General features: G+C 45.3%; 1 protein-coding gene across 3 annotated transcripts in view; it reads right to left on the reverse strand.

Moving 5' to 3' along the window:
* PTPN4 (protein tyrosine phosphatase non-receptor type 4) overlaps positions 1 to 5,542 on the reverse strand; it is a 57,757-nt gene extending 52,215 nt beyond the window's left edge. For all 3 annotated transcript variants that reach the window (XM_076066090.1, XM_032951587.2, XM_032951586.2), the window contains exon 1: positions 5,226 to 5,542. The gene's annotated coding sequence lies outside the window, so the exon portion shown is untranslated. The remainder of the gene's footprint in view (positions 1 to 5,225) is intronic.
* Between the last annotated feature and the right edge of the window lie 9,208 nt (positions 5,543 to 14,750).

The raw sequence follows: 14,750 nt of genomic DNA on the forward strand, positions 1-14,750 counted from the left end.
GTTAGGTTGTTGATGGCTACATTAACTTCGTTGTCAGTATCGTACCTCGTAGTACGCTGCTGCGTTTGCCTGCCGCGCGAAATTAAAAAAAAAAGTTTACAATTTTGTCGTATCGCTATCGTAAGATCGAAATATCGTTAAGTCGGACCGTCGTAAGTCGGGGACTACCTGTACTGTATTATCATAACGTTGCAAGACCTGCGCATCTTAACGTATTCCCTCTTACTACACTGCAAGGGGCTTTGTCGTGGTACTTTAGAAGTGCACACATTTCACGGGCAAAAATATACTGTACACACTTTTCAATGCAGCTATTTCATTGCGCACAATTTAAGAGGCGACTTCTACATACGGATTGCGTAATGGCATGGCTTAACACTACCAACTACTGATGCTAAAATGTAAAACGCATTGTTGCATGGTATACAACCCTATATCCGCTTTCGTGTTTGTAGTCTCCATTTGAATAAATTATCTAGTAAATGCCACATCGAATGGAGCTGTGGAGGCTACCTTAAGACAAACTCGTCATGGGAGGAATCCTTATTTTCTCTCAAGAATGCACTGTAAGTGCAGTTGCTTGCACAAAGCGTGCAGAAAATGTGAATCGCCCAGTTCAACTACATAAGCCTGAGGTCAGGGTCATCGTCATTGGAGATTAATTGCATTAACTTGCATGGCTGTGGTGTACACAATCGCTTTTTTTTTTTACAATCGGGCTAGTTTGCTTAGAAGCTCTTAGAGCACACAGCAAGCCTTATGAATGGAACAAGTGGAAGATCTGGGGGGGGGGGGTTAAATACAAACAAAAAAACTTCTTAGAACTTATAACACTGATCAATAACATAAGAAGTTGAAAGTGGCGTCAGTCGCCCTCAATACTTGTTTGTATCTCATTTGCATATCCTCTTTTAACGAACATTTTACTTCTTTAGGGGCCCATTACTGCATTAGCCCTGTGGGTGTTTAACACAATAAGCTGTCACAAAGGGCCATTGGCTGCCAAGCCAACTCAATCCACCCCCACGTTGAGACTGTACAGTACGTAGAAGTCTAAAGGCTCAATTAAAAATAAACCTCCAATGTATGATGCAGTAAATAACAATGACAAGCGTACAAAAGTGCGCGCACACACACACACAAACCACAAACAGCAACATTTAACGTACAGAACAAACGTGAGTACAAGACAAGTTTGTGAGCTATAAGTTGAACAAATACAAGAACACAAACAACTTAACCCAGTGGGAACAGAACCACAACTACACAAAGACATCATCACTGTCTGGTGAGCACAAACAGCAACACGGGTATAACAAAACCTAAATAGACAATACCTTGAACAAAACAACGCAACCTCGGTGTAGCAACAGAAACACAAGCAAATACAGTGCCACCATGAACACAACAATTTACAGCACAACAAGTTTACAAGCATATCTCGAAAAACAAAACACAACCTTTGGAACGCAACACAAACAAGAGGAGGACATACACAGCAACCCTTAGCAACAGAAAGACTTTTAACTCGCACACACAACCTACAACGCAAACAACCACAACATAACTTATTGTACGGGGCACGGAACACAACCAAGATGAACCAACCTGAGACAACACAAATGACATCAAACTTTTGATACAACCACAAAAGCTAGACCCAACTCACACACAACACATTAAGCAACCTCCGTTTGCTACATGAATAACATCAACCGACTCAGATAAAGCAAAAGCACATTTTCCAGTTTCATTTATTTGGTATAGCCCTGTGAGCCATTCGGCTTTTTAATCGGGTGAAACCGCAACAAACAAAAAACAAAAACATGAACAAGACAAACATCTTAAAGTGACGAGAGAACCAACAAACCTCAAAACAACAAAAAAATAGCAACTGCCTTTGACAAAATTAGCCTTAGACACAACGCAGACAACAGAAATAACAACACGGGGTGTTGGGAGTGTTTCAAAGGGCGTCGTGGCTGCGGACGATGAACGATGATGAACAACGTGGACACAGTGGCGAAGAGGTAAACAAATACTGTGGGCAGTGGTGAAGAGGTAAACAAATACCGTGGGCAGTGGTGAAGAGGTAAACAAATACTGTGGGCACAGTGGTGAAGAGGTAAACAAATACCGTGGGCACAGTGGTGAAGAGGTAAACATACTGTGGGCACAGTGGTGAAGAGGTAAACAAATACCGTGGGCACAGTGGTGAAGAGGTAAACATACTGTGGGCACAGTGGTGAAGAGGTAAACAAATACCGTGGGCACAGTGATGAAGAGGTAAACAAATACCGTGGGCACAGTGGTGAAGAGGTAAACAAATACCGTGGGCAGTGGTGAAGAGGTAAACAAATACTGTGGGCACAGTGGTGAAGAGGTAAACAAATACCGTGGGCACAGTGGTGAAGAGGTAAACAAATACTGTGGGCACAGTGGTGAAGAGGTAAACATACTGTGGGCACAGTGGTGAAGAGGTAAACAAATACCGTGGGCACAGTGATGAAGAGGTAAACAAATACCGTGGGCACAGTGGTGAAGAGGTAAACAAATACCGTGGGCACAGTGGTGAAGAGGTAAACAAATACTGTGGGCACAGTGGTGAAGAGGTAAACAAATACCGTGGGCACAGTGGTGAAGAGGTAAACATACTGTGGGCACAGTGGTGAAGAGGTAAACAAATACCGTGGGCACAGTGGTGAAGAGGTAAACAAATACCGTGGGCACAGTGATGAAGAGGTAAACAAATACTGTGGGCACAGTGGTGAAGAGGTAAACAATTACCGTGGGCACAGTGGTGAAGAGGTAAACAAATACCGTGGGCACAGTGGTGAAGAGGTAAACAAATACCGTGGGCACAGTGGTGAAGAGGTAAACAAATACCGTGGGCACAGTGCTGAAGAGGTAAACAAATACCGTGGGCACAGTGGTGAAGAGGTAAACAAATACCGTGGGCACAGTGGTGAAGAGGTAAACAAATACCGTGGACAGTGCTGAAGAGGTAAACAAATACTGTGGGCACAGTGGTGAAGAGGTAAACAAATACTGTGGGCACAGTGGTGAAGAGGTAAACAAATACCGTGGACAGTAGTGAAGAGGTAAACAAATACCGTGTGCACAGTGGTGAAGAGGTAAACAAATACCGTGGGTACAGTGGTGAAGAGGTAAACAAATACCGTGGACAGTAGTGAAGAGGTAAACAAATACCGTGGGCACAGTGGTGAAGAGGTAAACAAATACCGTGGGTACAGTGGTGAAGAGGTAAACAAATACCGTGGGCAGTGGTGAAGAGGTAAACAAATACCGTGGACAGTCCTGAAGAGGTAAACAAATACCGTGGGCACAGTGGTGAAGAGGTAAACAAATACCGTGGGCACAGTGGTGAAGAGGTAAACAAATACCGTGGGCACAGTGGTGAAGAGGTAAACAAATACCGTGGGCACAGTGGTGAAGAGGTAAACAATTACCGTGGGCACAGTGGTGAAGAGGTAAACAAATACCGTGGGCACAGTGGTGAAGAGGTAAACAATACTGTGGAGCAAATTGAAAGACGAGAAGCCCGGGGAAGGCCCCCCCAATATCGCAACACCACCCCAGGCCACTGGGCCAGCGCACATGCGATATAACGCATGTGATGAAATATATAACCTGCAACGCAATGCAATCCGAGCGCTGTTATCATCATCATCATCGTGAGCCATGATTATTCCACTGCTGGATGAAGGCGTCCCCGAGAGATAGAGGGGGGCACTGCAGGGACGGTCGTGGTGGCCCCAACCGGTACAGGGATGCCACCACTACCAACTGTTTATATTTAGCGGTGGCGAGGACAACGAGAAGATATCATCATCAACATCATCATCAACATCATCATCAATATCAACATCATCATCAACACCACGTGGAAATGACATGATGCGCATTGATGATGACACGAGGGGATGGTATCACGATACTTGGAAATGAAGGTGGCGATGAGTGGAGAAGATGATGAGTCGGGATGAAGAGGATGATGACGATGCATGAAGATGATTGATGGTGATGACGATCAGAGACGAGGGGATATCCCGTTGCGTGGAGATGATGTGATGAGTTGAAGTGGTGTAGGGTGATGTGATGCTTCTGGATGTTGATGGTGGTGTGTGGAAATGATATGACCGAGAGAAATGTTGGCGATGATGATGTGACGTTGGTATTGTGGATGAACATGTGTAATAGTGTGAGGATTACAATACTGTAATTCATGGGGTTGATGATGAAGTTGATGATGTGACACTTGTAGACAATGATGTATATGTTGGGCCACCTAATCACTGCTCTAAAAATTACTGACATGTATGTTTACGTCTGAGCGCACACACATTTTTAAAGAGTTTGTTTTGAATTTAACAAAAAAGGAAACACAATGTCGTGCATATTGTAAAAATAAAGTGTAATGCGTGGCGATGGTGTGACACGTGAGATGGTGATGATGTGATGCATGTGAATAATGCAAACGTCTTGTGTGTTGATGACTTTGATTTTAACGATACTTGATGGCATGCGCTGTGATGTAGCGTGGGAGTAATTGCGACGGTGATGATGAGGTTAATGCCTAAGCGTTCATTTTCACACGTGGGGATGATGATGATAATGAACACATGCATGTACCATACGTAGCCAATCGTGCTAATCGAAGGTACGGATAATGATTACCTGACCCAATATGATGATACATATGGATGATGATGATGCATGTTGATCAAGATGCGTGGGGGGGGGGTGCTGATGGTAAAGTGACGCGTGGTGGGGGTTGATGAGATTCACGATTATAGAATTGGAATGCTGATCGTGATGCACGGGGATAACTGGTGTACTGAAAAGACGACTGTGATGTGCAATGATGATGTGTGGTAAAGATTAATACTGCGACGATGATGATGTGCGGTGGAGATGAACATGTTGATGGTTGCGATGTGTGGTAGAGATGATGTCTGGATACGATGTGATGGTAGAGATGCACATGCGATGATGATGCGTGGTAATAGACGTTGATGATGATATATGGATGAGACGATGTTGATTGTTATGACCGTGATGTGCGGTAGAGATGATGAAGATGTGTAGAGATGATGTGACGGTGACGATGTTGTGTGGTCGAGATGAAGAAGACGTGCTGACGTTGTTGTTGTGATGATGATGTTGTTGATATTGTTGTGATGCGTTGGGGTCTCGTCTCTCACCTTCACCGCTCGCTCTCGCCTCCTCCTCCTCCCCGGGCTCCGCTCATCTCAGGGCGGCAGCGGCGGCGGCGGCAGCGGCCGGCCTCCTTCTCCTCCTCCTCGCCACCGGCATTGCTGAGCTGTCCTCGCGAGACTAAGGAAGAGCTGCCGATTATTCCGACGAAGTGGAGGCGGCTGTGACGAGGAGGAGGCTGTGATGATGTTGTTGTTGGTGGTGTTGGTGGTGAAGAAGAGGAGGAGGAGCAGGTTGCGTTGCTACGCCTGCTGCAGGCGGCAGCACCAACATGGCGCGACGTGACGACAACGGCGACTTTATTTTTATATTTTTATATTTTCACTCTTCCTCCTCCTCTTCCTCCTCCTCCTCCTGCTGCTGCTCCTCCTCCTCACTGCTCGCAGCTCCTTTATGTTAAAATGTATTCTTCATCACCTTCACGTATCGCAAGCTCCTTCAATTGGTCATTCATCTCATTCGCGCCTCACGCCTCGTCCAGGTATCATCATCTCATTCAGCTGTCACATTCATCTCATTCAGCTGTCACATTCATCTCATTCGCGCCTCACGCCTCGTCCAGGTATCATCATCTCATTCAGCTGTCACATTCATCTCATTCTGCTGTCACATTCATCTCATTCGCGCCTCACGCCTCGTCCAGGTATCATAATCTCATTCTGCTGTCACATTCATCTCATTCTGCTGTCACATTCATCTCATTCGCGCCTCACGCCTCGTCCAGGTATCATCATCTCATTCTGCTGTGACATTCATCTCATTCGCGCCTCACGCCTCGTCCAGGTATCATCATCTCATTCAGCTGTCACATTCATCTCATTCAGCTGTCACATTCATCTCATTCTGCTGTCACATTCATCTCATTCGCGCCTCACGCCTCGTCCAGGTATCATCATCTCATTCAGCTGTCACATTCATCTCATTCTGCTGTCACATTCATCTCATTCGCGCCTCACGCCTCGTCCAGGTATCATCATCTCATTCTGCTGTCACATTCATCTCATTCAGCTGTCACATTCATCTCATTCAGCTGTCACATTCATCTCATTCGCGCCTCACGCCTCGTCCAGGTATCATCATCTCATTCAGCTGTCACATTCATCTCATTCAGCTGTCACATTCATCTCATTCACGCCTCACGCCTCGTCCAGGTATCATCATCTCATTCAGCTGTCACATTCATCTCATTCGCGCCTCACGCCTCGTCCAGGTATCATCATCTCATTCAGCTGTCACATTCATCTCATTCTGCTGTCACATTAATCTCATTCAGCTGTCACATTCATCTCATTCGCGCCTCACGCCTCGTCCAGGTATCATAATCTCATTCAGCTGTCACATTCATCTCATTCTGCTGTCACATTCATCTCATTCGCGCCTCACGCCTCGTCCAGGTATCATCATCTCATTCTGCTGTCACATTCATCTCATTCTGCTGTCACATTCATCTCATTCAGCTGTCACATTCATCTCATTCAGCTGTCACATTCATCTCATTCGCGCCTCACGTCTCGTCCAGGTATCATCATCTCATTCAGCTGTCACATTCATCTCATTCTGCTGTCACATTCATCTCATTCAGCTGTCACATTCATCTCATTCGCGCCTCACGCCTCGTCCAGGTATCATCATCTCATTCAGCTGTCACATTCATCTCATTCAGCTGTCACATTCATCTCATTCGCGCCTCACGCCTCGTCCAGGTATCATCATCTCATTCAGCTGTCACATTCATCTCATTCTGCTGTCACATTCATCTCATTCGCGCCTCACGCCTCGTCCAGGTATCATAATCTCATTCTGCTGTCACATTCATCTCATTCTGCTGTCACATTCATCTCATTCGCGCCTCACGCCTCGTCCAGGTATCATCATCTCATTCTGCTGTGACATTCATCTCATTCGCGCCTCACGCCTCGTCCAGGTATCATCATCTCATTCAGCTGTCACATTCATCTCATTCAGCTGTCACATTCATCTCATTCTGCTGTCACATTCATCTCATTCGCGCCTCACGCCTCGTCCAGGTATCATCATCTCATTCAGCTGTCACATTCATCTCATTCTGCTGTCACATTCATCTCATTCGCGCCTCACGCCTCGTCCAGGTATCATCATCTCATTCTGCTGTCACATTCATCTCATTCAGCTGTCACATTCATCTCATTCAGCTGTCACATTCATCTCATTCGCGCCTCACGCCTCGTCCAGGTATCATCATCTCATTCTGCTGTCACATTCATCTCATTCAGCTGTCACATTCATCTCATTCGCGCCTCACGCCTCGTCCAGGTATCATCATCTCATTCAGCTGTCACATTCATCTCATTCAGCTGTCACATTCATCTCATTCACGCCTCACGCCTCGTCCAGGTATCATCATCTCATTCAGCTGTCACATTCATCTCATTCGCGCCTCACGCCTCGTCCAGGTATCATCATCTCATTCAGCTGTCACATTCATCTCATTCTGCTGTCACATTAATCTCATTCAGCTGTCACATTCATCTCATTCGCGCCTCACGCCTCGTCCAGGTATCATAATCTCATTCAGCTGTCACATTCATCTCATTCTGCTGTCACATTCATCTCATTCGCGCCTCACGCCTCGTCCAGGTATCATCATCTCATTCTGCTGTCACATTCATCTCATTCTGCTGTCACATTCATCTCATTCAGCTGTCACATTCATCTCATTCAGCTGTCACATTCATCTCATTCGCGCCTCACGTCTCGTCCAGGTATCATCATCTCATTCAGCTGTCACATTCATCTCATTCTGCTGTCACATTCATCTCATTCAGCTGTCACATTCATCTCATTCGCGCCTCACGCCTCGTCCAGGTATCATCATCTCATTCAGCTGTCACATTCATCTCATTCAGCTGTCACATTCATCTCATTCGCGCCTCACGCCTCGTCCAGGTATCATCATCTCATTCAGCTGTCACATTCATCTCATTCTGCTGTCACATTCATCTCATTCGCGCCTCACGCCTCGTCCAGGTATCATAATCTCATTCTGCTGTCACATTCATCTCATTCTGCTGTCACATTCATCTCATTCGCGCCTCACGCCTCGTCCAGGTATCATCATCTCATTCTGCTGTGACATTCATCTCATTCGCGCCTCACGCCTCGTCCAGGTATCATCATCTCATTCAGCTGTCACATTCATCTCATTCAGCTGTCACATTCATCTCATTCTGCTGTCACATTCATCTCATTCGCGCCTCACGCCTCGTCCAGGTATCATCATCTCATTCAGCTGTCACATTCATCTCATTCTGCTGTCACATTCATCTCATTCGCGCCTCACGCCTCGTCCAGGTATCATCATCTCATTCTGCTGTCACATTCATCTCATTCAGCTGTCACATTCATCTCATTCAGCTGTCACATTCATCTCATTCGCGCCTCACGCCTCGTCCAGGTATCATCATCTCATTCAGCTGTCACATTCATCTCATTCAGCTGTCACATTCATCTCATTCACGCCTCACGCCTCGTCCAGGTATCATCATCTCATTCAGCTGTCACATTCATCTCATTCGCGCCTCACGCCTCGTCCAGGTATCATCATCTCATTCAGCTGTCACATTCATCTCATTCTGCTGTCACATTAATCTCATTCAGCTGTCACATTCATCTCATTCGCGCCTCACGCCTCGTCCAGGTATCATAATCTCATTCAGCTGTCACATTCATCTCATTCTGCTGTCACATTCATCTCATTCGCGCCTCACGCCTCGTCCAGGTATCATCATCTCATTCTGCTGTCACATTCATCTCATTCTGCTGTCACATTCATCTCATTCAGCTGTCACATTCATCTCATTCAGCTGTCACATTCATCTCATTCAGCTGTCACATTCATCTCATTCGCGCCTCACGTCTCGTCCAGGTATCATCATCTCATTCAGCTGTCACATTCATCTCATTCTGCTGTCACATTCATCTCATTCAGCTGTCACATTCATCTCATTCGCGCCTCACGCTTCGTCCAGGTATCATCATCTCATTCAGCTGTCACATTCATCTCATTCAGCTGTCACATTCATCTCATTTGCGCCTCACGCCTCGTCCAGGTATCATCATCTCATTCAGCTGTCACATTCATCTCATTCTGCTGTCACATTCATCTCATTCGCGCCTCACGCCTCGTCCAGGTATCATCATCTCATTCAGCTGTCACATTCATCTCATTCAGCTGTCACATTCATCTCATTCGCGCCTCACGCCTCGTCCAGGTATCATCATCTCATTCAGCTGTCACATTCATCTCATTCAGCTGTCACATTCATCTCATTCGCGCCTCACGCCTCGTCCAGGTATCATCATCTCATTCTGCTGTCACATTCATCTCATTCAGCTGTCACATTCATCTCATTCGCGCCTCACGCCTCGTCCAGGTATCATCATCTCATTCAGCTGTCACATTCATCTCATTCAGCTGTCACATTCATCTCATTCGCGCCTCACGCCTCGTCCAGGTATCATCATCTCATTCTGCTGTCACATTCATCTCATTCTGCTGTCACATGTTTTTTTTCCGCTCACTTTATGTTGTTATTATTTATTTATTCGGCATTTCTTCTTCGTGCCTCGCCCGTCACACACACACTCACACACTCACACACACACTCTCACACACACACTCACACACACACTCACACACACACTCACACACACTCACACACACTCACACACTCACACACACACTCACACACACACTCACACACACACTCACACACACACTCACACACTCACTCACACACACACTCACACACTCACTCACACACACTCTCACACTCACTCACACACTCACTCACACACACACTCACACACACTCACACACTCACTCACACACACTCTCACACTCACTCACACACACACTCACGCACTCGCTCGTAGTATATCCAACCTAACCTGCTTCGATCTGCTTCATCCTTATGACTTAAAAAACATTTAATTCGCGCTGCCCTCGCACAACGTTGAACAATGTACGGCAAGCGCAGGTGGGGGGGGGGTAGGGGGGGTAAGGGGGGGTAAGGGTGGGTGGGGGGTAAGGGGGGGTAGGGGGGGTGCTCACACGTGGATGAGATCCAAGCATTTGGCACAGCACGGAAACACACACAAGCACACGCGATGATGATGATGCATAGTAAACATTCATAATGACATCCAGCAGTGGATAGTACATGGCACACACGATGATCATCATCTCATCCAGCAGTGGACAGTACATGGCACACACGATGATTATCATCTCATCCAGCAGTGGATAGTACATGGCACACACGATGATAATAATCTCATCCAACAGTGGATAGTACATGGCACACACGATGATCATCATCTCATCCAGCTGTGGATAGTACATGACATACACATGATGCTGCATAGTAACATGAATCCTGTCACCAAAGCAGTGGATAATACATGGCACACACATGATGATGCTGATGTATAGTAAACATTCATCATGCCATCCAGCAGTGGATAATAACATGGTACATTAGGGGCCGTCCATAAATGACGTCACGCGATTTTGGACGATTTTTGACCCCCCCCCTCTCGTCACACGGCGTCACAAAAAATCAGACCCCCCCCTCAAATATGATGTCACAAAGCTCCCCCCCCCCAAAACCATATTTGCATTTTGAAAATAAAACATGGTTCAAATCGCTTTAAACTATTGTCATTGTAGTGCGTATTTAATGTGGCGCTGCACTCTGATGTTGTAGGAGAAAGCATTTATTAAAAAGTCTATTTAATTAAATAGAACGTGTTGTCTATATTTAAAGTTGCGCATTTTGATGTGACGTCACATTTCTCAAACCCCCCCCCTCGTCACACATCGTCACAAATGTCTGACCTCCCCCCCCCCCAGGTGCGTGACGTCATTTATGGACGGCCCGATATACACACATGATGCTGCTGCTGCTGCAAAGTAAACATGAATCCTGTCATCCAGCAGTGAGTAGACCATATAACACGCATATGATGATGCTTAAGAGATAGTAACCCTGTTATCATTGATGATATATAACGTGAGCACTATTCCCATCCCATCAGAAATTCCCGCACCCGTAAGATCCCGTCCCATAGCCTACGAGACGAAATCAGAATATTTATTTATTCTGGCGAAATCCGATGAGCTATGAAGCTCTTTTCACAGATGTTCAGTAGGGGCGTGTCAGAAAGTTACAACACAATACATAAAACGATAGGAGTGCAAAGTTTAGGACGGGTGAGCAAATGAGCAAACAAATTTTAATAAACTTTTTATTTATTTGACCAGGTAAGTCCGACTGAGCCACATAGTTCTTTTTCAGAACTTGACCACAAATGATAGCTCAACGAAGTGGCTTACCATGTTGAAATTTATAGCAGCCAAATATTCTAAATAATCTAAATGGAAGCTAAGCACGTTTGAGTGTGGAAAGTGCTTGGATGGGTCAATCAACATGCATAACAGGTGCTATAGGCCACTGCGGACCGAATCTGGACGCAGCACGTGGCAAGTTGGGCAAAATCCGTCGTTAGACTGCACCTCTATCCTCCTCGCCTTCACAACACGCATTGCAGACCAGCGTGGTGAAGTATGGTCAAATAACCCCTACGACTTGCGGCGTGGAAGTGAGGGGAAGGTGGGTCTCATCCAGCAGTGGATTGACATTTAAAAGGGGGGCCGCAAACATACGTAATGACTTAAATGCAATGGCCCAACACCAGCTCTACCGATATGCAATGGAGTTCACGTGATTCCAGCAGCCACAGCTACAATTCCACCGCAATCTGAAGCGAATGGACGGACAGCAGCGTCACATTTGCTGCTTCCCTGCGTCAGGGGATGAGCGCGAAACGTCACCCGCCGGGACGTCAGAGGTGGTGTCACGTCGCCCCCTGCAGGACGCGCGTGGACTCCACTCCTCCAACTCGGTGAGCTGCTTCAACTCGGCGGCCCCCCTCTGTGGACATCTCAGTCAGATGAAGTGTCCAGGACACCTTTGGGGAATTGTTCCATTGAATATCGGGGGGGGTCGTTAGTATCGGTCGTGGGCAAGACCGGTCACTTGCGACCAATTAAGTGGGTTTAATGAATATAACCTTAAGCGCAACATTCGATTAACGTGTTTATAGATTGCAAATCAATATCAACGGTCGCTGCGTTGTTAGAATTTTCTTAACATGTTTACTGTAGTAGTATCGTGTATTGGTGTAAAGTCAGCAATGATTAGTAACAGTCTACACAGTATGTTAATTAGACAATCTCATGCACATGCAATACGTAACACATCGAATTCACACTGAATAAACCGTAAATAACGAGTTACACTTTTACATATTGACAACTTTAAAACACTGAACATTTACTAATGTACAGTTTAATCTGAGTAACTTACCATCACTGTGAAGCAGACATTGAGCCTGGATAGTGCTGTGATGGGTGACTATCCTGCATTCCAGGTGATACAGGCAGTCGGGCTTCGCTAGCAGCAGAGGGCAGCACTGGGCTTACTTTGCTATCACGTCCATTCTCTGCCATCTCCTCCCACCTGCATTAACCAGTGTGGTGAAGCATGGTCAAGTAATCCCTACAACCTGCAAGGCGTCGAGAGGCCCTCATTCAGCAGTGGACTGACTCAAAAGGCTTTACGTGTACATTCTATCCTGTGGGCTAATCCAAATTCTCATCTGTTTTGAGATTCGTTGCCATTCGCTCTCTCGATTAAGCAGTGAATAGAACGCATATGAGAGAGGACGTCCCACGAAAAAAATGGAGTGACGACATCAGTGCATGTGCAGGTGCTGGATGGATTTCTGCATCACGAGATCACTAAAGGTGTTGTGGCAACTTGGAAAGGCCTTCGTCCAGTAGTTGATTATGGCTGATTACTCGAAAATTGCAGTTAAATGTTCTCCAAACCCCCCCCACCCCCCCCCCCCCAAATTATTTTCTTGGGTTTTGACTAGATATGCTATTGGCAACAGAACATATGTTATATTCTTAGCTCTTTCGGTAAAGTCACGTTGAAGGGAAACAATAAAATAATAAAATATATATAAAACAATAAAAAAATTCTCACGACGTTTCGACTGCAACACAAACGGTCGTCATCAGGTGTGGAAAACCAACGGCAAGAAATATTTGAAAGAAGCGGCGGTTCGCATTTATTTATATATTTTTAAACTGTGTTTGTATTTTTTTTTAAAACGTTAGCGCCACGGGCAGCGATTTGGCAGTTTGTTTAGAAGGACGAGTCCATCTATGTTCTTAAAAGAGGAGGGGGGAGACGAAAAATGTATGTATGCTGTCTGAAAGCCACCGTAAGCATGAGCAATCAATTAAGACCTAAAATGGTTTATCAAATCCTTCCAATGATTGCTAAGCCAGAATCCATCTTCTCGGTTGAAATTGTCTCTGTGCTTGTATATGTGGATAGCCTCATGAACGAATCTCTCATGGTAGCCAGATGGCTTACAAAGAACCTCTGTCTTGGTGAAGTCAATGTCATGTGAGCCTACTGAATTATAACAATGATCTGCCACGGTAGGACCAACACCTCGGCCGTGGCAGATCATTGTTATAATTCAGTAGGCTCACATGACATTGACTTCTCCAAGACAGAGGTTATTTGTAAGCCATCTGGCTACCATGAGAGATTCGTTCATGAGGCTATCCACATATACAAGCACAGAGACAATTTCAACCGAGAAGATGGATTCTGGCTTAGCAATCATTGGAAGGATTTGATAAACCATTTCAGGTCTTAATTGATTGGTCACGCTTACGGTGGCTTTCACAGCATACATCAATTTTTTGTCTCCCCCCTCCTCTTTTCAGAACATAGATGGACTCGTCCTTCTAAACAAACTGCCAAATCGCTGCCCGTGGTGCTAACGTTTTTTGAAAAAGAAATACAAACACCGTTTAAAAATAAATAAATTAATGTGAACCGACACTTCTTTCAAATGTTTCATGCCGTTGGTTTTCACACCTGATGATGACCGTTTGTGTTATGGTCGAAACGTCATGAGAATTTTTATTGTTTTATATATATTTTATTATTTTATTGTTTCCCTTCAACGTGACTTCACCGAAAGAGCTAAGAATATGAATTACTGCATTCACGAAAGCTTTAAATCAAAATAGAACATATGTTGTTTCGTGAAAATAAAATCCTAAATATCTGCAACAGGCGAACAACTTCCTATGGCTTTGTAGTCTATCAATGTTCCGTAGACCACAGACTGGGAACCACTGCCCTAGACAATGTTATTTATATCTGTTGACATTGTTCTGCACCTCACATTTGATTTGGTCCCGTTTCTTCCCCTCTGTTACTTAATCCCCTAGCCCCCACCCCTTCCGTCTCCTCAAAAGAAAAGAACGTCAATACTTTGTTTAATTTATTAAATATATGCGTTATTTAAAACATTTCAATGAAACGCATTCTCATTGTTGTCGCTGTAGCTGAGACCTAGTGGTCTGATATGGGTTTTAC

Source organism: Petromyzon marinus, chromosome 10 (genome assembly GCF_048934315.1).
Source record: "Petromyzon marinus isolate PM22_M1 ecotype Great Lakes invasive population chromosome 10, UKy_Petmar_22M1.pri1.0, whole genome shotgun sequence".
NCBI lineage: Eukaryota > Metazoa > Chordata > Hyperoartia > Petromyzontiformes > Petromyzontidae > Petromyzon > Petromyzon marinus.